This window comes from Microcebus murinus, chromosome 1 (assembly GCF_040939455.1).
Source record: "Microcebus murinus isolate Inina chromosome 1, M.murinus_Inina_mat1.0, whole genome shotgun sequence".
Taxonomy (NCBI): Eukaryota; Metazoa; Chordata; class Mammalia; order Primates; family Cheirogaleidae; genus Microcebus; species Microcebus murinus.
In genome coordinates this window covers 45,919,003-45,945,045 of record NC_134104.1, presented here as the reverse complement: position 1 = coordinate 45,945,045, position 26,043 = coordinate 45,919,003, and the positions used below count along the sequence as shown (strand labels likewise).

Below are 26,043 nucleotides of genomic sequence, written 5' to 3'. Positions count from 1 at the left end.
TCATATAAGAAACTTCTTACAAATGTATTGGAAGACTTGACAGTTTTTGCAACATGATCCTTTATGACACTGTGCTCCTTGTTTCAGCACACAATTTTGAGGATCGCAACAGCTATCAGGTCCACATTGTTCTGGAGTACCACAATCACAGACTTCACCTTCCTCCACTTTATTATTGCCACAGACTGATCCCCGTTGCCGTTGCATTGGTGGCTTATTTTGAAGACATCTAGCACCCACATTTGAAGTAAAATGTTTAAAGCCACTCAAACTGCAACTGCTGAATCTCTTCACACCACTGGATTTCATAGCATCAGGATTCATTATACAGGTGGTTTCTGAACATTGACATTTCTTTGGGTCATCATATGATATTCCCAGACTGAGTGCCAGAAGCTGGGTCACAATAACGGAAAAGGCCTCCAGAGTTGACTCCTTGGGATAATGAATAAATATGCAATATCATGAGGCCTTAGGGTGAGATAAGACAGTTTCCATTCTAAAAATCTATGCAATAATTCATCTGCCTCACCAACTGTAGAAATCTTATTTTCATCTGACCACAACTCCAATGATGACAGCACAACAGTAACTTTAAATTGGGTGAACATTGAATTCACAAGTCCAACAATTTCGACAACTTTGTTACTATCATGCTATCAGAGCCCAAGTAATCATACAAAGCATTGTCCACCACAATATGTACTTCTAGATAAAGAGGAAATGAATCTGGAACATCTGATTCCAACTTGAAAACAGCAAGAGAGAGCAGTTCATCACAAACAAGAGATCTTCGATAATAATATCTAATTTCTCATTAGAGAACATGGAGGACGGAGGCAGTGGGATGACATTTAAACTGTTGTTTACTTATAAAAATGTTATAATCCATTGGGTATTTTTCTGTGTTTTTGTTATGGTTGGTAAAAATTGGAAATTCATTGTTTTCTTTCCCTAATTTATAAAGAAGATGCTGAAATTCAATTGTGTATTCCAGAGGCTCAATTCCGTAAGACACATTTTCAAATTGCAGTATTCCTCTCAGTCCAGAACACATGCTGAGTGTGACAACAGAATTCAGATATCCTTCGATATTTCCTTGATAGTAGCATTGAGTCTCTCACAAAAATCAAATGATGATGGATAACAGATTTAAACCTCAATATTTGAAGAATGAGAATTCATAGATCCTTGATTATATAAATAAACCATAAAATTATCTGCTACAAAATATCTTTGCTTAAGATTCACAGTATATGGTCTCTCATCTATTGGAATAATATAGGATATCTGTTCCAAAGCCTATGGATTGAGCAAAAAAGTGCTATGAGGGAACTTCATAGCAATAAACACCTGGTCTTGAGGCTGGTAGGCCACAGAGCCCCGCAAGCAGCAGCAGCAGGTGGAACATGCTGTGGTTTCTGGGCTCCAAGCGGCTCGACGGTGGTCCGTTGGCCGGCAGGACGCGGGACTGGCGGCCGCGAGGGCAGCCGGTGTTCTCTGGGGCTGCGGCCCCCGGCGGGCGATGGCGGCGCTCAGCCTTTAGGGAGAGTTTTAATTGCTGTTTCTATTTCAGCTGTTGAGATTGGTCTGTTCAGGGAATCTATTTCTTCCTGGTTGAACCTAGGGAGGCTATGTGTTTCTAGAAAATTGTCCATTTCCTCCACATTTTCCAGTTTGTGTGCATAAAGATTTTTGTAGTATTCATAAATTGTATCTTGTATCTCTTTGGGATCAGTTGTGATATCTCCTTTTTTATTCCTGATGAGAGGAACACTCCTACACTGCTGGTGGGACTGCAAATTAGTTCAACCTCTGTGGAAAGCAATATGGAGATACCTTAAAGCGATACAAGTGAATCTACCATTTGATCCAGCAATCCCATTGCTGGGCATCTACCCAAATGATCCAATGACACTCTACAAAAAAGACACCTGCACTCGAATGTTTATAGCAGCACAATTCATAATCGCAAGGCTGTGGAAACAGCCCAAGTGCCCATCAATCCAAGAATGGATTAATAAAATGTGGTATATGTATACCATGGAGTACTATTCAGCTCTAAGAAACAATGGTGATATAGCACATCTTATATTTTCCTGGTTAGAGCTGGAACCCATACTACTAAGTGAAGTATCCCAAGAATGGAAAAACAAGCACCAGATATATTCTCCAGCAAACTGGTATTAACTGAGTAGCACCTAAGTGGACACATAGGTACTACAGTAATAGGGTATTGGGCAGGTGGGAGGGGGGAGGGGGGCGGGTATATACATACATAATGAGTGAGATGTGTACCATCTGGGGGATGGTCATGATGGAGACTCAGACTTTTGGGGGGGGAAATGGGCATTTATTGAAACCTTAAAATCTGTACCCCCATAATATGCCGAAATAAAAATTAAAAAAAAAAAAAGTATGTTCCAGTGAGCACACAAATGATAGAAGATCAAACCAGCTACAACATTCCCTTAAGCCAAAACCTAATTCAGAAGAAGGCTCTAACTTTCTTCAATTCTTTAAAGGCTGAGAGAGGTTAAGAAGCCTCAGAAGAAAATTTGGAAGCTAGCAGAGGTTGGTTCATGATTATAAAGAAGCCGTCTTTATAACATGAAAGTGCAAGGTGAAGTAGCAAGTGCTGATGTAGAAGCTATAGCAAGTCATCCAGAAGATCTAGCTAAAATAATTGCTGAAGGTATCTACACTAAACAACAGATTTTCATTGTAGATGAAATAGCCTTCAAATGGAAGAAAATGCCATGTGGGACTTTCATAGCTAGAAAGGAGAAGTCAATGCCTGGCTTCAAAGCTTTGAGAGACAGGCTCTCTTGCTAGCAACTCATGCAGCTGGTGACCTTAAGCTGAAGTCAGTGCTTATTTACTGATCTGAAAATCCTATGGCTCTATGAATTAGGCTAAATCTACTCTGCCTATGCCTTATAAATGGAATAACAAAGCTTGGATGATAGCACATTTGTCTACAGCTTGGTTACTTTCTTTCTAAATATTTAGATTTCTTTCTAAATATTATTTCTCATTGACAATGCACCCAAGACATCTGATGGAGACATACAAGAATCCTAATGTTTTCGTGCCTGCTCACACAGCATCCATTCTGTACTCCATGGATCAAGGAGTAATTTTGACTTCAAGTTTTATTATATAAAGAATAAATTCTGTAAGAGTATAGTTGCCATACAGAGCGATTTCTCTGATGAATCTGGGGAAAGTGAATATAAAACACTCTGAAATGCATTAATCATTCTAGATGCCGTTACGAATATTCATTTATAGAGGAGGTCAAAATATCGACATGAACAGAAGTTTGAAATAAGTTGATTCCAAACCTCATGGATGACTTGCAGAGGTTCTATACTTTAATGAAGGAAGTATTGCAGATGTGGCAGAAATGGTAAAAGAACTACAATTAGAGGGGGAACCTGAAGATTCGACTGAATTGCTGCAATCACTTGGTAAAACTTGAATGAATGAATGAATGAATGAATGAAGAGTTGTTTCTTGTGGATGAGCAAAGAAAGTAGTTGCTTGAGATGGAACTACTCCTGGTGAAGATTCTGTGAACATTACTGAAATGGCAACAAAGGCTTTAGAAGATTACATAAACTTAGTTGATAAAGGAACAGCAGGGTTTGAGAGGATTGATTCCAATTTTGACAGAAGATCTAGTGTGAATTAAATGCTACCAAGAGCTGGTATGGTGGTGGATGTCTGTAGTCCCAGCAATTTGGCAGGCTGAGGAGGGTGGGTTGCTTGAGGGCAAGAGTTCAAGACCAACCTGGGCAACATAGCAAGACTTTATCTCCAGAAAAAAAATAATTTTAATTGCTATCAAACAGCATCACATGCTACAAAGAAATCTTTTGTGAATGGAAGAGTCAATCGATGTAGCAAGCTTCATCATTTTATGTTAAGAAATTACCACAGCCACCATAACCTTTGGAAATCACCATCCTGATCAGTCAGTAGCCATCAACATTGGGGCAAGACACTATGCCAGCAAAAAGATTACAACTTGCTAAAGACTAAAATGATTATTAGCATTTTTCAGCAATAAAGTATTTTTAATTAAGGTATACACATTTTTTGAGACATAATGCTATCATACAATTAGAAATTAGACTACAGTATTGTGTAAATACAATTTTTATATGCACTGGGAAACCAAAAAACTTGTGTGACTTACTGAATTTCAATATTTACTTTATTGCTGTGGTCTGGAATCAAACCCCAATATCTCTGGGGTATGCCCCATAAGATATGATATCAAGCAAAGAAACTGATGGGCTGTTGGGTAAATTTAAATAGACATACACTGTTTGTATGTTTTAAGAAGTTAGCATTGCAGGAGATTTTAAAAACAAGATGGTACTAAAATCCTGAAAAACAATAAAAAAGGAAAGCAATGCCACAGAAGGCAGTAAAATAGGGGCAGACACAAAATAACATAGTAGAAATACTAAACACAATAAATGTGAGTAGTTTAAATTCATCTGTTTAAAGAAAGACACTGCCATGTTATATATCTTTGAAGCAAAACAGAAGTTAGCTCATGATGTTTATAAGAAATACTGAACATTTAGTGACACATAAAAGGTAAAAAAAAAACAATGACAAAGCCAATTCTAGGCAAATGCTAACAAAATCAAAAGAAATCTGAGTTAGCACCATTAATGTTAAAAATAGAATTGAAAGCTAAGAGCAAGATGGCAGACCATAGACACCATCAGCCAGAGCTTCCCTATAAGAAAAAGTTTTAGATTAAAGTGAAAAAACAGACAGACAAGCATAGATCAGAAGAGGGTCTGAAGAAAGGGTGCCTAATCTACAAGAGATTCCACAGGAAGAGGTTGTTGAGGAGATCTGGAAGGAGAAAGGCATTGGTGGGGATTAAGCCCCAACAGGCCTGGAGACCAGTGAGACAGGTAGGTGGAACAGTTAAATTTCCCCTTCCTCGCACCTTGGATTGTTGGTAGGCTCCTGAGCTGCTCGAGAGACCTTCTGCCAACTACAGCCCAGACTACTGCTGTTAGTGAGCAAAGAGCTTCTTGCACACAGGGCACCAGGCTCCCAATGCCCATGGGATGGCTCCTGCCCCACAGACCCGAGCTGGATGGCAGGCATCATATTGCTTCTCTAGCCACTGGGCACCTTTGTCCTCCCCAGGACACCTCATTCCCTCCAGATCTGTCTTGCTCATCCTTACATGGATATTTCCCAACTCCAGCCCAGACTGCAGGAGCTACAGTGGTCCAGTGGGTCCCGAGAAACCTGCATAACTCCAGAGCTGCATCATTCTGGGGGAATGCGTGCCAGAGAGAGGGATGGAGAGGACCAAAGTGCAACCTTCCTCTACTCAGACTCTCTTTCTCCCCTTCCCCTCCCCCACGCACAGCTGCCAAGAGACAATTGAGCCACCACACAGAGGCTTCCACAGGGCTCAGGGCTCAGACTTTTCCTTTTGGGGTTCTGCAGCAGACTGATGCATGCTTGGACTGTGAGCTCCCTACCTGGTGGTCCTCCCTGGTGCTGCTTGCCTGGCAACTCTAGCAGAGGTGGACAAACCCTGAAGCAAACAGACATTGAACCAGCTTGGGTGCTCGATAGGTGACTTAGAACCAGGATCCTTGTCCCTGGCATGGTCAGGGATTAATCACTCAGGCTTGGGGGATGGACCTGCAGGCCAGATTCTATACAATGCATCTCTATACACAGTCATGGAAACTAAACAAACTATTGATGAATGAGAGGTCAAGGAGAAAATTAAGATGGGAATCAAAAGAGTCTTTGAAATAAATGATAAAGGGGACACAAGTTACCCAAATCTGCTAAAGCAGTCCTGAGAGGAGAATTCATAGCCATAAATTCCCATGTCCAAAAGACAGAAAGATCACAAATCAACAATCTAATGAATTGACTAAAAAACTTTAAAAGGATGAGCAAACCAATCCCAAACCCAACTGAAGAAACAACGAAGATCTTAGCAGAACTAAATGAAATCAATAACAAAAAAACTAATGGAAGATTAACAAAAAATAAAGTTGGTTCTTTGCAAAGATAAACAAACTGGACATGCCACTCACTAGATTCACCAGAGCAGAAAAGAAAGGATGCTAATAATCTCAAACAGGAGTGAAAAAGGAGAAATTACAATTAAAACCACAGAAATACAAAATACCATCTATGAATAATACAAAAATCTCTACACACATAAACTTGAAAATGTGGAGGAAATGCACAAAATCTTATAAACATACAGCCTCCCTAGGCTCCATCAGGAAGAAACAAAATTCCTGAACAGACCAATATCAAGTACTGAAATTGAAGCAGCAATTAAAACCTTCCTAAAAAGAAAAGTCACAGACTAGATGGTTTCACACCTGAATTTTACCAGTTCTAAAAAGAAGAACTGGTGCCTGTCCTGCAGAAATTATTCCACAACATTGAGAAAGAAGGAATCCCCCCAAACACATTTTAGGAAGTCAACATCACCCTGATACCAAAGCTAGGAAAGGAAAGGAAAGGAAAGGAAAGGAAAGGAAAGGAAAGGAAAGGAAAGGAAAGGAAAGGAAAGGAAAGGAAAGGAAAGGAAAGGAAAGGAAAGATAGATACAGACCAATATCCCTTATGAATATAGATGCAAAAATTCTCAATAAATTCTAGCAACTCAATTTTAGCTGCTTATCAAAAATAATTCATCAAGCCCAAGTGGCTATATCCCAGAGATGCAGGGATGATTCAACATATGCAAATCCATAAGTGTAAATCACCACATTAAAAAAAGTAAAAACAAAAACCATATGATCCTCTCAATAGGTGCAGAAAAAGCATTTGATAAAATTCAGCAACCTCTATGATAAGAATGTTTAACAAAATAGGCATAGACGGAACTTACCTCAAAATGATACAAGCCGTATACGACAAACCCACAGCCAACATCATACTGAATGGGGGAAAATTGAAAGCATTCCTTCTCATAACTGCAACCAGACAAGGTTGCCACTCTATCACCATTTCTATTCAACACATTGCTGGAAGTCCTAGCCAGAGCATAAGACAAGATAAGGAAATCAAAGTGATCCACATGTGGGCAGAGGAGGTCAAACTATCGCTCTTTGCTGATGACATGACCTTATATCTAGAAAAGCCCAAAGATTCTGTCATGAGACTACTAGAATTGATAAATGAATTCAACAAAGTCTCAGGTTACAAAATCAAAGTACATCAATCATTAGCATTCCTATACACCAACAGCAGTCTGAGAACCAAATCAAAGACTTAATACCCTTCACAATAGCAACAAAGAAAATAAAATACCTAGGAATTTATTTAACTACACAGGTGAAAGACTTCTACAGGAAAAATTATGAAACACTGAGGAAAGGAAAAGCAGAGGATGTAAACAAGTGGAAAACCATATCATGCTCATAGATGGGCAGAATCAACATTGTTAAAATGTCTATACTACTCAGAGTAATCTACAGATTCAATGCAATCCCTATTAAAATACCAAAATCATTTTTCACAAATCTAAAAAAAATAATATGATGCTTCATATGGAATTAGTGAAGACCCCATACAGCCAAAGCAACCTTAAGCGAAAGAATAAATTGGGAAGCATCAATTTACCAGACTTTAAGCTGGTAATATCCAAAAGCTTTAATATCCAAAACAGCATGGTATTGGCACAAGAAAAGAGACATAGACCAATGGAACAGAACTGAGATCCCAGATATAAAACCATTCTCATGTAGCCATCTGATACTTGAAAAAGCAGACAAAAAAAAAAAAAAAAAAAAACACAACACTGGGAAAAAGAATTCCTATTTGATGGAAAATTGGATAGCCATATGTAGAATACTGAAACAGGATCTGCAACTCTCGCCTCTCACACACACAAAAAATCAACTCATGATGGCTAACAGACTTATGAAATGATAAGAACTCTAGAAGAAAATGTTGAAAATATAGAGATCAGGCTAGGCAAAGAATTTATGAAGAAGACCCTAAAAGGCAATCACAGCAACAACAAAATAAATAAATGGGACTTGATCAAACTAAAAACTTGTGCACAGTCAAGGAAACTAGAGCAAATAGACAACCTACAGAATGCAAGAAAATATTCATATGCTACACATCTGATAAAGGGCTGATAAACAGAATCTATATAGAACTCAGGAAAATGAACAACAAAAAAAATCAAACAACCCCATTATAAAGTGGGCAAAGGACATGAACAGGAACTTTTCAAAAGAAGACATACTAATGGCCAAGAAACATATGAAAAAATGTTCAACATCTCTAATCAGGGAAATGCAAATCAAAACCACAATGACATGTCACTTAACTCCAGTGAGAATGGCTTTTATCAGAAGGGCATCTACACCGGTGGGCAACTCTGCATGGGAAGTCAGTGCCAGAATTGAGTGAGGAGGGTGTCCTCGTGGGGTGGCAGCCTGGAGTAGGAAGTCAGATCCCAAGTGGGGAGAGAAAGGTGTCCATGCGTGGAGGGGGAGTGGTGCTGCAGGTCTGAGATTGGTAACATACAAGATGATGGATCAAACAGGTGAGCATATAAGTATAATGGGAGCCAAGTCTCCCACTCTAGGAGAAGGAAGTTACAAACATGGAAAGGGGAGAACTTGGATCCCATAAGAATGTCAAAACAAGTAATCAGAAATAAGGAGAAAGAAAATTTATGTGCTATTAATTCTGAAAGAAGCAATACCCTCTAGAGAAAATGGCTGTCAGACAAATGCGTGAGTGAAGTCAGCAACTTCTTTCTCATTCAAAAGAGGAAAGCTGTTAGGACTACTACAAAAAAGCCAAGTATTTCAAATGAAGGGATGTGATATTAGCTCTTCTTTCCAATACTTGAACTAAACAATTTCCATTGTGCCTTTAGAAAGAAAGCTCATAGTCTTGGATTGGAATTGGAATGTCTCACATGAATCTGCAATTTATATATATTAAGTATATCTATATCATATATATAATGTGTATATAATATAGTTTATATAACACATGCTGTATTATATATTTCGATATATCCAATATATAAATATAAAAATAAACATAGATGCAAAAGTGTGTGAATATAATATATAAACATGCAAATGTGTATTTGTGTGCATTTATGATATATATCTCACACATTTACATACATATATTCTCTAACTCTGGCCCATTACCAGGTCGGGATGCGGTGACACTCCATTAACAAACAATGAGCACATTATGCTCTGGTTTCTCTTCAGGTCACATTAATCTTTTGCCTTTGGCAATGAGCACACATAAAGCCCAGACCCTGATTTATAAATACAATGTTCCACTAAAACGATGCAGATCCTTGGAAAAATGGTTAATTCCAGGACAGAATCAGAGAAAGTCCAGGGTGAGCCAGGAATATCTCATGCAGAAGGCAAGATATGATAGGTACATATCAAATGGATACAGAATCCAGCTGGAATAGAATCCCTGTTACCAAATGAGGGACAATTTGAACATCAAGAATGATGTTTATAAATAAGCATTATTATAAATAATATATGGTTATAATTAATAACATTAGTTTATTAAATAATTTAGTACATAAAGTTATAAATAATACATATAACAGATCACAATCCATGAATAAATTAGGAAAGCCACTTGAATCTGAAATCCTGGAGGTAGTGTCTAGCAATCTGCATTTTAATAAGACTCCCAGGTATTTTGGTGCCCACTGAAGTTTGGTAACCACTATTCTGGGGTAATTCTCTCCAGAGAAATACACAAAGTTTATAGCAAAGTAGCAAATGCAGGAAAGAGATTAAATGGCATATTCTTTACTAGGACATTCCTTTGTTAATTTATGGAAATTGTCATGGCTTTAAAGATTGCCAGATTATCAGATAAGCCTGCTAAAATTCATCAGAGCCTATATTTCTGTCATCTATGAAACCACACTTCTCTGTTTCATTTTATTTTATTTTGTATTTGAGACAGGATCTCATTCTGATGCCTGGACTACAGTATAGGGATGTCATCATAGCTCATTGCAACCTTACAATCCTGGGCTCCAGTGATCCTCCTGCCTCACCCTCCCAAACAGTTGGAACTATAGGTACGTGCCACCAGGCCCAGATAATTTTCATATTTTTTGTAGAGATGGGTCTCACTCTTGCTTAGGCTGGTCTCAAACTCCTGACCTCAAGCTATCCTTCTGCGTTGGCTTCCCAAAGTGCTAGGATTATAGGTGTGAGCCACCACACCTGCCTATTCATTATCTTTTGGTAGGTTTTTAATGAGTTTATCCCAGGAAGTGTCAAGAAATTCTGAAATCCCCTTTATTTCCTTACCTATACCCCCAGGAGAGAGTTTAGAGCATAGAAACCTGCTTGCTGTACATCCCACAGCATTAATGAAGAAGGAGAATCTCAACTTACCCACCAGTGACACCTGACAGCTGAGCCTCTGTGTTTCTCCTTTGGGAGACTGTCAGTGGCATTTGCTGCCCCTTCCCTGGCAAAGACGCTAAGCTACTGTTGACAGAGCAACCCTTAAATTCACCTACTTGTATATCCATACAACCCAGCACATCTGTTTCTACTTGGTTGTTAAAGAAGGGCAGGGAGAAAGGGATCAAAAAGGTTTCTTCGGGCCTAAATGAACTCAGCTTGCTTTGTATCTTCTCACTTTGTTCAGTAGCCCTTGGTTCTGCAGGTGCCTCCTGCTCTCCCAGAGCCAGGTGTTCCAGACAGGATCTCAAGGGCTGAGTGCTTCATGGAAGGAAAACAAGCATCATTTTATGGAAAGTAACTTATTTGCCACTAGGAAAAGGTTGTCTATGAAACTGAAATATGTGTCCATGGAAAACACTGGATTCTGATTCATGTAACCCTGAATCGACCTCTCTGTGCTCCAGAAGATGAAAATAGGAACTCTCAAATTGTTTCATTTTAAATCTCCTTCTGCATTTTTCTCTAGAGAACCTCGATCCCCTCTATCTCTCTTCTGACTTGATTCTTTCATCTTTCTTTTCCCCTGTTTTCTCCTCTTTTATTTCTTCCCTTTTATATCCCCAAAGTCTGAGCTGGCTGGCACAGGTGTATAGTCAAGAGTGAAAGAGCAGAGAAACGGTCAGCCATGGTTATGTTGACAGTAATAGTGTCAAATGATTTTCCTTCTAGAAAGCCCAAAACAGGTGAAGGCAAACCCAAAATTTATAGTAACTAATCAAGACCATCAGCTGAGAAATACTCCCCTGCAAACACCAATCCTAAGTTGATCTCAGGCAAGACAAATTGACGTTTTCAACGTCCTATATACTTAGCACTATCATTTCTACTTTGACAAAATAATATTCTAGGTCCTAAGTCTTTTTATTTGGTGCAGCATAATTATTATTAAATACTTAGTGTGTGTCAGTTATTTATTCCTGCATAACAGATTACCCCAAAACTTAGTGACTTAAAAGACAACCACCTTTTATTTGCATAAATAATGCAAATAATGATTTATTTGCATAAATAATGCAAAAAATGATCATGCACTTCGTACAGAACCTAGCAGAGATGCTTTGCTCCACGTGTTTATCATTTAGTTGATTCATCTGGAAGCTCATCTAGGCCTGGAGGATCCAAATTGAACTTTCTCACATGTCTGGGGTCTTACCTAGATGATTAGAAAGGCCACATTGGCTGAATCTTTCTCTACCACATGGTCTTTTCTTTTGTAAGGCCTCTTCCTCCTTGAAGCCTACTCAACAGAATCACCTTGCCAGACTCACATAGTGTCTGGATTCCAGGACAACAGCCGTGGAAAACACAACCTCTTAAGATCTAGGAGCAGAACTTATTCAATGTCAATTTTGCCACATTCTGTGGGGCAAGGAATGTCACCTGTGTTTATTGCAGCACTATTCATAATAGCCAAGATACAGAATCAACCTGTGTCCATCAATGAACGAATGAATAAGGAAAATGTGGTGCATATACACAATGGAATACTATTCAGCCACAAAAAAGAACGTCCTGTCATTTGCAGCACCATGGATGGGATGGGAGGTCATTATGTTAAGTAAAATAAGGCAGACCAGGAAGATAAATTTTGCATATTCTCATTCATACATAGAAGCAAAAAACCTAATCTCATGGAGAGAGAGAATATCCTCCCCTCCCTGGGAAGGGAGGGGAGGATAAAAAGCAGCTGGTTAATGGGTATAAAAATAGTTACAAGGAATAAGATCTAATGTTCAGTGCATAATAGGATGATTAGAGTTAACAATAATTTATTGTATATTTCAAAATAACTAGAAAAGTTGTTTTAGAATGTTTCCAACACAAAGAAATGATGCATACTTGAGGTGATTCGATGTCTCAATTACTCAGATTTGATCATTACACATTGTTTGCCTGTATCAAAATATCACAAGTACCCCACGAATATGCACAAGTATTATGTATCCATAAAGTTTAAGTTGAAAGTTGAAAAAAACAAAAAGTCACAAGGCTAGTCTGGATTCAATGTTGGAGAGACTACAAAAAGCATAAATACATGGGCAAGATTCACTGGGAGCTGCAATGATTAATCTTAGGTGTTAACTTGGCTTCAGATGTCTGGTCAGCATATTTCTAGATATTTCTGTGAATGTGTTTTTTTGATGAGAATTGATATTTAACATTTAAATCAGTAGACTTGAGTGAAGCAGACAACCCTGCATTATGAGGGTTGGCCTCATACAATCAGTTGAAGACATTAATAGAAAAAAAACTAACCTTTCTCAAACAAGGAGTTCTTCCAGTAGACTGCCTTTGAATTTGAAGGGCAGCATCAACTCTTCCCAGCCTGCTGCCCTAACACTGCAGATTTTGGACTTGCCGGCCTCTACAATCATGTGTGCCAATTCCTTAATATTTACTGTCTATATATATACTTAATTTATATATAAATGTAATTATATATATACTAGTGTTTATATATGTAAATATGTATATTTCCTGTTGATTCTGTTTCTCTGGAGAACTAACATAGTGGCCATTTTCCAACAAGCACTGTGCATTTTACAGAGTAAAAGGCCCACAATCCCCAAAAAGCTTAACAATGATGTATGATATTTGAGATACTCAAAGAGTTTGTGATCTAGTTAGAGAAGAGGTACTCAAAACATTAGAGGATGCCAAAGATAACAGTACCAAAGTCACTAATCGATAAATGATTTATTGTACAAGTGTAAACACTACCTACCAGAGGAATGTTAGAATGATAAAAAGACTAGCGAAGGAAACTTGTCAATCTAGTGGGGTTGTAAAACAGTATAAATGCATAACCAACGCAGGTTGTCAGCCAGTTCCCCAACAAAAATAACACATTTTACGGTTGCTAATAAAACTTGGGAGACATAATATCTTCATCCTTGGCACGTGCCATATTGCCTTCAGCATGCCATTTGCAGCTCAAATATGTGCCTTATTCTGAAGTCTAAAACACTATGTTAAAACCTAAAGTTAAAGTAATGGGATTGTATTGGTTTGCTAAGGCTGCTATAACAAAGTGCCACAAGATGAGCAGTTGAAAAAAAAGAAATGTATTGTCTCACAGTTCTGGAGGCCAGAAATTCAAGATCATGGTATTGGCAGAGCCTCCCCATAAAGGAGCTAGGGAACACTCTGGCTCATGCCTCTCTCCTGGCTTCTGATGGCTGCTGCCAATCTTTCCTGTTCCTTGACTTGCAAATGTATCACCCTGATCTCTGCCCTTATGTTCATGTGTTGATTGCCTGCTTATATGTCTGTGTCCAAATTTCCAGGATACGGCATATTAAATTGTGACCTGCCCTACTCCCGTTTGGCCTCATCTTAACTAATTACATCTGGAATGATCCTATTTACAAGTAAGTTGACATTCATATGAACTTTGTCGGGAGGGGTACACAATTCTACCCATAACAATGAATTACAGTAGTAGAGAAGTAAAGGTTAAGGTGTTTGTTAAACAACCCAAACTTTATCTGTCACTATTCTTGTGGGTTTACTTGCTATTGGAGTTAAGGAAAATTCTGTTAGGATGTGAGCTTGGTATGTTTGCCTGAGAGTTGCATTTCTAAGCTCTGCCACTAGATAGCAGCAGCAGCATTATTGTCTTTTCTGCTGTTAAGCCTATTCTACAATAGCTTCAGTCCTCAGGCAGTCATCCATAAGGTAGGTACATCAGATATGGAATAAATTTTAGGCACATTTCTTGAGGGGTGGGAAGTGGGAAAGGAATCATATGCTGGGAAGACCCATGTGTCTTTGCCATGATGGTCCCCAGGATCCTCTCCTTAATTTCTAATCAGAATCAAATCACCAGAGCGATTGGAACAGAAGCTAACATCCTTTCCTCTAAATAGGACATGGAAGATGGGGGTGGGGGTTGGAGATAGAGGTCTTTAGAGTAAGGCAGGCCCATCTAAGAAGGAACTGAGTCATTCCCTATGCAGTAGTGTAAACTCCAAAGTGGAAAGAGCCCTCATTTCTGTGTCTGGAGACTACATCTCATCATGGGCTCAACCACTAAGTGACTGCATGACCTTCAACAAGTCACTAACTTTCTAGGCTCAGTGTCTTTGCCTACAGACCTCTTAGGACCTATTTTCTCTAAGCAATATCTTCCTTAGATTTTCACTTTTCTTTCTGCATCCATAGCTCACTATCCAATGCTACAGGTTGAGAAAGATTCCTTAGGTGCTACATTACAGACAAAAGATATATGGTCCTCTCTAGGGAAGTGTAATATAGTGAGAAGGAAGAACTTATGTATAGAGATAATTAGAGGACTGAACAGCATATGATCCAATGCAACCATGGTCTCTGTGCCACAGAAATTTATAGGCAGAAGAGAACAGTATGACAGAGTAAGAGGGAAAGGTTTGGGACTTGGCCTTAAGGAATGTTTGAAATTAAGCTGGCAGGTGGAGGTAAGAGTGGTTAATACAACATGCATAGGGGAATTAAAAGAAAATGTTTTGGAGAACAGAAAACAAGTCAGTCTTATTGGTGGTTACAGGAGTTGTGTTGAAACCCTATTAGGACAACATAACTATACATTGAATTATGTTAAACTGAAGCAACTTGATTTGGTTCGATACTCGAAGAGGGTAAGCTTTGAGTATAATGTTATTCAATTTAGACTTGATCCAGAGGCAAAGGAAACCTTGGTCAGTTTCTAATCAGATGAGACAAGGTTGTTTCCTGCGAAATTGCTAAGCCCTCTGATTACTTGGGTAAGCTTATTCCTGTGTATTTTAAAGGCCATATATTTGCACTTCAAACACAAATCAGCAAGTGGAGAATTATTTGGGCTACACTTCCAGATTTTCACTTAAAATCTTCAATCCTCCCTTCAGGATATTTGAAAACAGGCAGAAAACACAAATCCCTGAGGGACTCAGAAAGAGGCACTTTCTCTCCTCCATTTTAACATAACCTTAATCATAGTCATTCCGCCCACAACTCATACATGCACTCAATAACTATGTGTGTTCCCTGCTTTAAGGCATTAAAGGTTAAGAAATACTGACACCCTATCTCAGAGCTGCTGGTTGAATTTCCTTTAAAAGCATGCGACCTAAAATTCATTAGGCTATCACCTTAATATCTGTGAAAATGGAGTACTCCTACCTGTTAGGGTGCAAAAGCCTAGTAGATGCTCATGGTGTGGGTGGAGAAAGTTTTCTCATGCAGACCTTAGGATATATAAAAGTGAAATTTATTTTATGTTCTCAGAAGAGGGACAGAGAAAGAGAGAGGGGAAGAAGGTCAGGGGGAAGAGAGCAGGGAGATGGAATGGGATTCCAAAGAAAGAGAAGGGGGTGCCAACAGTGAAGCCAAGAAGCTTGCTGATTTTAAGGAGAAGAAAAATATTTAAAACATCGTGATGGCTGTCTGTTGATAACAAAAGTGGCAGCAGGATGTCAAAGTCCAAGACATGGTTTTCTGCCTTTACTTGCATAAGGGATTATCACAGGAGATGTGACTCTGTCCTTGAGACGCGGTTGAGGCTGTAGCTCGTCCCTTCTGCTATTTACTCAGGATCTCTGTGACAGCAGATTCTCAAAAAAACAATTTTGACAGAGATTTTCATATCTCTTTTCTGTCCATTCGGCTCCTTTCAGAAGCTGAACAGCACTCCTGCAGAGTACCTGTTAGTGAGAGAACTCACAGGATTGATCTTTAACCGTTGCTGGGGAAATTGACAGATTAGGTATTTTCCTGTTATTTTTGCAAGGCTGCCCCTTTCACTACCAGATGCGTAACATGGAAAAATTGCAAGATTACACCAAGTTAACAAGTCTTTATACTTATAAGTAAATCTATTTAAATTTCTTAAGACCTAAAGAATAAAGAAATCTCATCAAGTGACATGCCATCATGGATGGGAGGTGCAGATTTTCATGAGTAGGCAAAGAGGACAGGTCATTATGACTCAACTCAGGAAGGTGCACTCCCTGTGCACGGAAGCCTGGGACCCAACCTGTGTGTAGGGTTTGATATGTGACTATAAATAGGATTCAGGTGTGTCATTCGAGTCACTGTCAAGAATCCTATCCAATTTGACATCCGGGGTTTAATACCTCATCAGCTGACTAGGTTTTCACCAACACTGCCTGCCAGAAACAAATCCCTTCCTTAATAACAAGCCTATTTTAAAATGGAAAGATTTAGAATTAAGTATAGAATCATTTAAGGGAATCAAAACCATAATACTGATATTTTGTGTTAAGGAATTGTGCATGTTTAATATTTTAGGTATTTTTAATTTTCAAAATTATTTTCTCTATTCAAATTATAACAGAGGAAAGGGATTGAAGAAGAAGAAGATGAAGAAAAAGATTTTCTATCTCTTTAAAACTTCCCCCATTCTTTGGGAACTGCAGTCTGGCCTGCATCCCTGAGGCTCCTTGAGTCTTTTGTTAAAATAAATAATTCCCAGGTGGTGCCAGTCCCCCAGGTGGGTGGCTGGGAAAGTTCACTGGCTTTGTCTTTGGCAGAGATGGGACAATTAGAGTAATTCACCACAATACTCTAGAACTGAAGGGCCCTCCCTTGAAAAGCTCTGTACTTCTATGTTCAGGAAATTTGGATTTTGAGATGAGAAGTTCTGCCATTTTTCCTCCTTTGCTGGCAAAGTAATCTCTTTCCTCCTCTCCAAAACACTTGTCCTCATTCTTCCAATTGAGCCTTGTGACAATTGACAAGTTTTCAGTAACAGATTTTGGCATCTCTGGTTGGGCCTCATTGGCTTCCCCTGCAACTCCTGGAAGAGGCAGGGAGCAAGGTCAAGCCATGGTTAGGAGCATCACCTTTTGGGGCCAGAAAGAAAGGGATTCCTAAGCACATCCTGGGCACAATTATCTCCAAGGAGACTGGGGTGGATGCAGCTTCAACCAACCTGAGTTGATTTGGGGAGCAGGAAACAGATTTGGGACGTGATACGACAGCCGTGGATTTGTAAATAATGCCCTTGGGATGCCAAGACCCTGTTTCCACCCATTTTTGCGAGGTTTTCAGACCTTCCTGTTGGTTTAGAGGCATCATTTGTGGGTGGAAATGTAATGGTTTAGTTGGACGGGGGACCTGGTTTGAATTTGGAGCTCTTTTGCTGTTCCCAGGGACCAGGGGAGGACTAGGCCACCATTTGTAGGTTTCTCAGGGAACAAGGGGATTAGCATTTAAACCCTCTGGATTCTCATTTACAAACCTTCCGGCCCTATGGCAGGGCATTTGGGACACTGTTGTGGTGCAAGTTGGGATGATTGTTATTCCTTCTGGTTTATCATTTTTTTGACAGGCCTGACATTTTATGTTGAGAATTCTCTGTATTGTCTGTGTTTGTTTGTTTTGTTGCAACAAAGGAAAGTTCCATCTAAAAGTCCTTTGGGAAAAATTTTGGCTGGGTGGTTAACTTATAGCTACAAACCTAAGTCTAGAAAAATGGTTTTATCGTAATCGAATATATGTGCTGGAATGTGAAGGAAAGTGGCTGTTACATGCAACTTTAAATTGTGCTGTCTTATGACTGAAATTATTTTGCCAAAGATCAGGGAAATAGAAGTAGATCCTTCCTACACCTGTTGGCTTACTGGGTAGGAAATGTCTGAATTAGTCAAGGTTGGACATTTCACGTTTAATGACCAAATGTGATCTTAGCCTTGTCAGAAAGTTAACGGTTTAAACAATTGAATTTCCCAGCAAAGGAGGGATCAGAGGGCGCAGCCCGCTGCCACATGGTGAGGGGGTTGGGGAGACAGTGCGTGTTGCCCCCGGCCCCAGGCGCACATGCAACAGGGTGGGGCGGGGAGGCACGCAGGAGAGTGGCCACGGGGCCCATGGCCAGTCTGCAGGAAGGCGCCACAGGCTCTAGTCTACCCTGTGCCAGAGGCTGGCAGACGGTTGGGGAAACAGCCCAGCAGAGGGGCCGGCCTAGGGCAAGTAACACCCGACACAGCCATTTAGACCCCAAGGGGAAAACACCTACTGCCCCTGCCAGTCACACGTACTCACAACTGTGAATTATGCAGGCAGACTTCTTACCTGCCTTTGGTGTTTGCCTAGAACAGGAGCAGGGTGGGTACTTAAGAAAGAAAATTTTTTCATATTTACATGCCACCTCCAGCTCCATGGAGACCGTCTGTGGCCAACCTAATGAAGGCGGGTTCAGAGAATCAGGGAGCACCTGTGCTCTCTGCACGTCCCCTCCCTGTGCGGGTGGTAAACGCAGCCTGTGCCTTGCCCTGGGGCAGCCGCAGCCCACTGTTGTGTGGCAGAAGGGCGGACAGCCCGATGCCAGCCAGCCGAGAGCCGCTGCCACTATGAGGGGTGGTGGAGGTCACCACTGAAATGCTGCAGTCACATGCCCACTAAGTTGTAACCTGGGGTAGAAATGGTCTCTTCCTCTAAGCAAAAAACTTAATTTGGCCAGGGGACATTCCATAATCAGAAAGGGACAAATTATGTACAGTTAGTGTGACTTTCATAAAAAGAAAGAACATTAGAAAGGATTTTGACCAAAAGGTACAAAGGCCTCCATATACTAAGAAACCTCCAGGAGAGAAAAAGTTTTGTCTTTTTTTAAGTCCAGGACTCAGGATGGTAAAGGAGGGTGCTGAAACCCCCTGCTCCATGTATCCCCACAGGAGCTCTGGGAGAAATTGAGAGTGGGGATCTCCACAACAAAGTGGAGACAAAATTGTCACAGACTTATTCTACTTGAAACTTGGATCTGGCCTCTTTTGAGGCACCTACACACATTAGAGGTGTGATGCCTTAATGGATTTGGGAAACTTGATTTGGGCCTTAATGGATTTGATGAGACTTCATTTGGAAAGATCCTGTGAGCAACAAACTGTTTATATGCTCGAGGTGGTTCAAGGACAGAAAGGCGACCCCCTGCACAGGAAGCTCAACTGTGGGGGACAACTCTTTTGATGATTGACAGTTTCACTAGGTATTAGCAGATATCCTTTCAGGCTGTGAATGGAGAGAGCATCTAAAGCTCTAAGAGGGGCTCCTACCAAGAGCTGCTGGCCTGGGACACGGCCTTTGCTGAGTGTCTACACACGTATGCCAGAGAACAGGATTAGGCCTTGGAGGATGAAGGGATGATGGACCTCAGCAATCCAAGGAAAGAGGCCAAGTAGGTGGGAAATTCCATGCTGGTGATGGCAACAAGCATCACAGTAGCATGGCTGAGCTACAGAAATCTGAGAGTAAGAAGGAAGGGACCTGGAGACACACAAAGGCAGAGAAGGCCCAGACAGCCCCACTGTTGATAGGATCCAGAAATGAAACCTTGGGTCCATCATACCAGAGTAAAGAGGTGTCCCATGGAAGAAGAGAACCAAGCTCCCGGTGGAGAGTCTGGCCTATAGGCAATCTGAAGTAAACTGTTTAAGGGAGAGGAAAAATGTAAATGTTAAATTATTTTTTTTTTTTTTTTGCTAACCATTCATTGATTATTTGTTCTGTCTATAGGATGGAAAGACAACTCCTTAGTGAGGATTGCTCTGGGCTGTTGCCTCTTCTGTTAATCTATATTTGTCATCCGTATATGATTTCTGAACTACAGACACTGGTCTCTCAGATCACCCATAGGGTGCTTTCCTGCCCAGCCCTGTATCTGACATTGTCTACAAGAAGACAGTCCACTTTTGCCTTGTCAATCCTCAGTGTTGTAGTTGTTTATTCCTCTGTTGTTGTAAATATACTGCCAAAGCTTTGCAATGACACACATAAGTATAAACCTTCTATCTATAATTTTGCCCCCATTTCAGCAGGAAGTAGCCTGATGACTACATTGCCCCTCCTACCATAGATATGGAAGCCTAAAATTGACAATGGGGAATATGTAACAGAGGGACTGTCCTGAAGAAGAAAGAAAAAAAAAAAACATTTTCTGCTTCTTTAAAACTTCCCCCAATCTTTTTGGGAACTGTAGCCTGGCCTGCATCTCTGAGGCAGGTTAAGTCTTTTGTTAAATAACTCTCAGATGGTGCCAGCCCCACTGGTGGGTGGCTGGTGGAGTTCACAGGCTTTTTCTCTGGCAGAGATGGGATGATAAGAGCAATTAACCAAAATATCCTAGAACTGAGGGCCCCTCACTTTAAAAGCTCTATATTTCTATGTTCAGGAAATTTGGATTTTGACATGAAAAATGCTGCCATTTTCCTTCTTTTGCCGGCAAAGTAATGTCTTTCCTCCTCCCCAAACATTTGTCCTCATTCTTCTGATTTGGCCTTGTGGACAAGTGCAAGTTTTCAGTAATAAGATTAGTGTTGTAAGCCCAATTTACAAATGTGAAATTGAATAACAAATCTAGGCTTATTATTTTATTTTCACTAAGTTTATACACAGTATTGGAATATGTAAGAAAACTTAAGTTTCACCACATTTATAAGTTTAATAAATTAATGTATTTATAAGTTTAATAAATGAGATTTGTAAGATTATCATCAGAACTTGGAAAGGTTTATCAGTTAATTGAATAACTAAAGAAGGATATCAAAAATATTTAATTCATAAATACAATTTAAGGTGTGTTGGTGATAGAGTGAGCATAGCTGTCTTCCATAAACACAATTTAAAATGTTTGCTTAATCTAATTACTTAAGATTCAAAGTGTGCCCAACCATTAAAGACTCCTTGAAATTTTGTGTTCACATGTACTCTGTAATAACTGGGAACTAATGGATGAGCACACATGGGCACAGAGAGTTATGAGGGTCACTAGAAATCAAGAAGAGAGGGGCAATGGAGATAAGGGGTAAAAACCTACTTATCAGGTACAGAAAACACTATTTGGGTGATGGGTACCCTAAAAACCCAGAGTTAAGCATTATATAAGGTATCCATGTAACAAAAACCTTTGTACCCCCTTTATATTTTGAAATTTTATAATTGGGTATTAAAATCTACTAGGGTAAAAATAGAATTAAAATAAACTGAAAGTAAAAGTATAATAAAGCACTAAGTTTTTGAATTTTTACTGATTTAGTACAGAAATCCAATCATTCTATCCACTACACATCTCTTGAAACCACCCTGCAAGCTTAGTAAAAAATCTCCCTTCATTGCCATTTATTTAGGGAAATCATTTTATATTATTTCATGTCTGTATTCTATTAATTTTCTTTCTCTGGAATTCACATGAGAGAGAATGTAGACTTTTTGGATACCTTCATGTGTATTAACTTTTCTTTCATACTTTTTAAAAGAAATTTTGTAGAGACAGGGTCTTGCTATAGCCTGAGCTGGTCTCAAACCCCTTGTCTCAAGTGATCCTCCTGCCTCTGCCGTCCTGAAAGGGGCAGCTCTGGTGAAATAAGAGGAAAATATCTTAACCCACAGTTTTCTCATAACAGCCAAACATCAATCTTGAGCTCTCCCAGCTCTTTCTCTCCATAGCTAGCAGGCACCCTGCAGGGACTCTGTCTTCACAAACATCTGAAAGGAGCCCAACAGACAAATAGGAAATGTAAATCTTTCTCCTTACATTCACCAGCTCACAGTCTTTAGAATTCCTTTCTATAGCCTCAAGGTATTCCTGAGAAGCTCCTGAACAGACATCAGAGGAGGGAACTCCAGGCCTTAGTTTCCTGCCCAAAACCATATCTCAGGGGCAAAATCACAACCCCTGAAATAAGCCTGACTATATTTCAGAGATAACCAAGACTCTAGGTGTGGAGAAAATAGGCTAGAGACAAGAAAGGTTTCAGGAACTTTACAAGGGCTCTGCCTTGAAGGAATCTGTTGGTGTGTTAGTTCACAGACTGGAAGCTGCTCCCAACAATAAAGGCAATGTCAGAGTACATTTGCAAACAAATGTTTCTTCAATGCTGCAGGCCATCACCTTGAGCTTTTTTGCACAGCAAAAGCTCAGTTTGGGTCCTGGCTGAGAAGCTGATTAAAATGCCTGCCCAGCAGATAACATGAAGCTGGAACTATCTTAAACTTTAAGGCTCTTCCTGCTTCACTCCTGACCACATGTCTCTGTATTTAGAGAAATAGATAGATTAGTATACAGACTCAGTGTTCCTACTTACACATTTTTATCTTTAATTTGTATGCTCAGCTAGGTCTGTTTCTAACTTAGGTCTTAACATGTTTATCTTAGAAAAATTTTGTAACAGTCTATTCTTGTAGACAGAGTTAGGTAAGTGTCCCTTGATACCTTTGGGAGCCTAGAAACCTCAATGAATGAGCTGTACACTTAATTCTTTAACCAAGGACAACTATTTGCTGTAACAATAAATACTGATGAGGGATTTCACTTGGTGCCTCACAGCTCACAAGGATGCTGGAGGACTCCTGACTCCCTTGTCACTTTAAACTGCACTTTGTCTCTGTTATTTCTTTGTCTCTATCATTTCCAAATCTCTTGTGACAATCCTGCCTGGGACTTGTTTTGCTGGGAGTGTAGCTAACTCCGAACATCTAGGAACAGAGAAAACAAGAAAGACAGATAACTGGACTTCTTGAAACTGCCTACTAATTACTCCACAGCCACTTCTCTTTCAACTGACAACAGTCACTGTTCTTTTCTTTCTCTTTGTCCTCATAAAATCAGCAAGCCACTTGGCCTCCCTGCTGGCACTTCCTTCTATTTCTTTGGGATGCCATGTCAACTGCCTGCTCTCCTTTCTTCTCTCTCTCACTCCTTCATTCTCTCTCTCCTCTAAGAAAATAAGCATTTTTAACTTTTATGTATCTTAATCTTTGCATGAGAAATCTTTGTCCACCCATGCCATGAAAACCTACTAGGCTTTTTAACCTAACACTCCAAAGCACTAGGATTATAGGTGTGAGCAAATGTACCTGACTGTTCATAATTTGTATCTATTGTTTATCTATTGTTTCCTTGTATTTTGGAAGAATTCCCCACTTCTCAGTTTCATTTTTGTTGTTCACTTACCTCACGGTAACTCCTATTCACCTCTTTAATCCACATCCAAGATATTAATATAATCATTAGAAACTTAACTAATGAGCTTCTATAGTAAAGAAATGATGAGACAGGGTATCACAATGTGGTCATGGCCTACCATCCCAGTTCACAATGTGATGGAAGTTTGCGTAATCAGAGATTGCAGTTTTCCAAGAAAAAGAGATTGGAGATTACAGAAATCACTGAAGTGTTATTATCGAAACCACACCCATTATTGATACTGTCGAATACTCAGTCCACACCCCTCATGTGCATGATTACGAGACCACAGAGCTTTTTCATCCACAGGCTTTGTCTGCATAGCAAAATGTCCTTCCTACGCTAACATGCACTGACTTATTTGAAGGGTTTCTCTACTTTGGCTATGACAAATGAAGCATGGGGTAGTCACAAAGAAACTGTGGCAAAAGTTCAAGAATTGAGACTCCAGGTGTTTAGATGAGTTGAGACAAAATCAAATATAAACTAATAGAGTAAACCCCCATCCTCACTCCTTTAAAAAAGGTTTCCCCTTCAATGCTAAAGGCTATGGAAACATGTAAACACTGTAATTTCAAATAATGAGAGAAGGGGATGGGCAATGGGGCTATTTTCCAAAGGGGCTCGGAGAAGCACCTCCAGGAAAGAATCACCCTAGGAAAAGTGGCCCTAACCCACCCCACTGTTTGTTATTCTCTTTCCCAGCTTTGCTTTCCTTCATTTCACCTATTACTGCCTCAAATTATACAACTTACTTGTTGACTTTGTTATTGTGTTTCTCCTGTGGAAATGCAATTTTGATGAGGAAAAACTTTGGCTTGGGTAACACTATATTCTCAGTTTATTGCAAGCTGCTCGTGGTAACTTTTGAATCAATATTCATTAAATGAAATGTTCCATTGGTTCCCACAGATTGGTAAGAATAATCTAGAACTGATTTTCCTCATCCCATGTTCTAGACTTGAAAACTTTTTATATTTTTCTTATGAAATATATTTCATGGTTTCAGGAAACACACTGAGATGTAGTTCTTTATAAACTGAAATACTTACAAATTCAATTTATTGCCTTTAAGATTTCCCAGCACAATATAGAGAAAATACAAGACTCTCCAATTTTGGCTCAAGCTCACAATTTGCTGATTTTCATGACTTTCCATAAAAATGGTAGTCATCAAACATAATTCCAATAACATAAGTATAAAGTTACAATAACAATGTTCAAATTTATTCCTCATTTCAGGAACTAGGGGCAGTTAGCCCCAGACTGTGGACTTAGAAATGAAACAAATGATCCTCCTCTGAGAACTCACCAGGTTGCATCTCACTTGTATAAGCAGAGACTAGAAGAGTGGACACTTCTTCTCTCTCATAAACAATGCAGAATATTTGTACTGATCAGTTTTCAAAATTCCAGGCTTAATCTGGTTCATGCTAATTATCTAATGCTAGGAGTCCCTGCTAAGGCCTACATACCAGTAATGCCAGTTTCAAGGAACTACAGGTGACCACTTGCTCACACCTCTGAAACCCAAACTTGCCATAGTCATAGATTCTTGCCGGTGTACCAAAGAGCCCTGAGAAGTAGGACACACGTGGGACAGAATGCCATGATGCCCTGTGGACTGTGGCATGTGGGCATTTTCATATGCTAGGAATGTTCTAAAGTTAATTGCATCATTCAACATAAACATTTAGGCACCCCCATCTGCTCTTTTCATATTTATGTAACATGATCAGTGTGTCTAGTTCTGGAACCGGAAAAATCCACTGACCTGACTATTCAGTGTCACTGTGACATGCATCAGACTGGGCAGTCTTCTGGACTTGTCAATGCTTCTGGAATGCCAGGGGGCCTCCAGGATTTAGTTGTCCATGTCTCAGCTACAGCTGCCCATAAAGTCACCTATTCTCCTCCATATCTGGGCCATCCCCCAAGCATTCCTGCAGTCCACCTTCCTTTTCTGTCACAGCATAGACTGGCCTTTCTGACTAGCATTGTACTACATTACCTGTCCACATGCTTCCATTTCTAGATTCATAAAATGTGATAGCCAAAAGGGACCTATGATTCATTCTGTTCAATATTTTTACTTTAGAGAGAAAGACATGGTGATTACTACAGACCTGAGGCTGTTAATGGCAGAGCCAGAATTAGAAACAAGAGTTTTTAACTCTCCATGAGGGGCTGCCTAGCCCACAGACTAGGTAAGGGCCTTGACTTTGTATCCAGGTATTCCATAAAAGCCTTTTCCTCATTTTAACCCTTGGCCTGTTTTAACAGAGTGGGTGGCATGGTGGCCATGTTATGGTATGTGGTGACTTTTTATTCTTACAGATAACACTACAACTCTCCTTTCCAGGTCTCAAATGGGTTTGCAACCACATGTCCTGGGAATCATAATTTTATCTTCTCTGAAATATCACACACCTAGGAGACTCTCCTGGCCTACCTTTCCCAGGGAGAATTCAGGTGCTACAGAGAGAACTTTCTCACCAAAAGGATTTTCTGTGTCCTCCAGCTTCTTCTGCATGGTGTAAGGGTGGAGCGTAGTTAAAAAACAAAAACAAAGATTTGAGACAT

General features: G+C 39.8%; 1 pseudogene; it reads right to left on the bottom strand.

The window, feature by feature from the left end:
• LOC105859347 (disintegrin and metalloproteinase domain-containing protein 32-like) lies at positions 1-25,993 on the bottom strand (annotated as a pseudogene).
• Between the last annotated feature and the right edge of the window lie 50 nt (positions 25,994-26,043).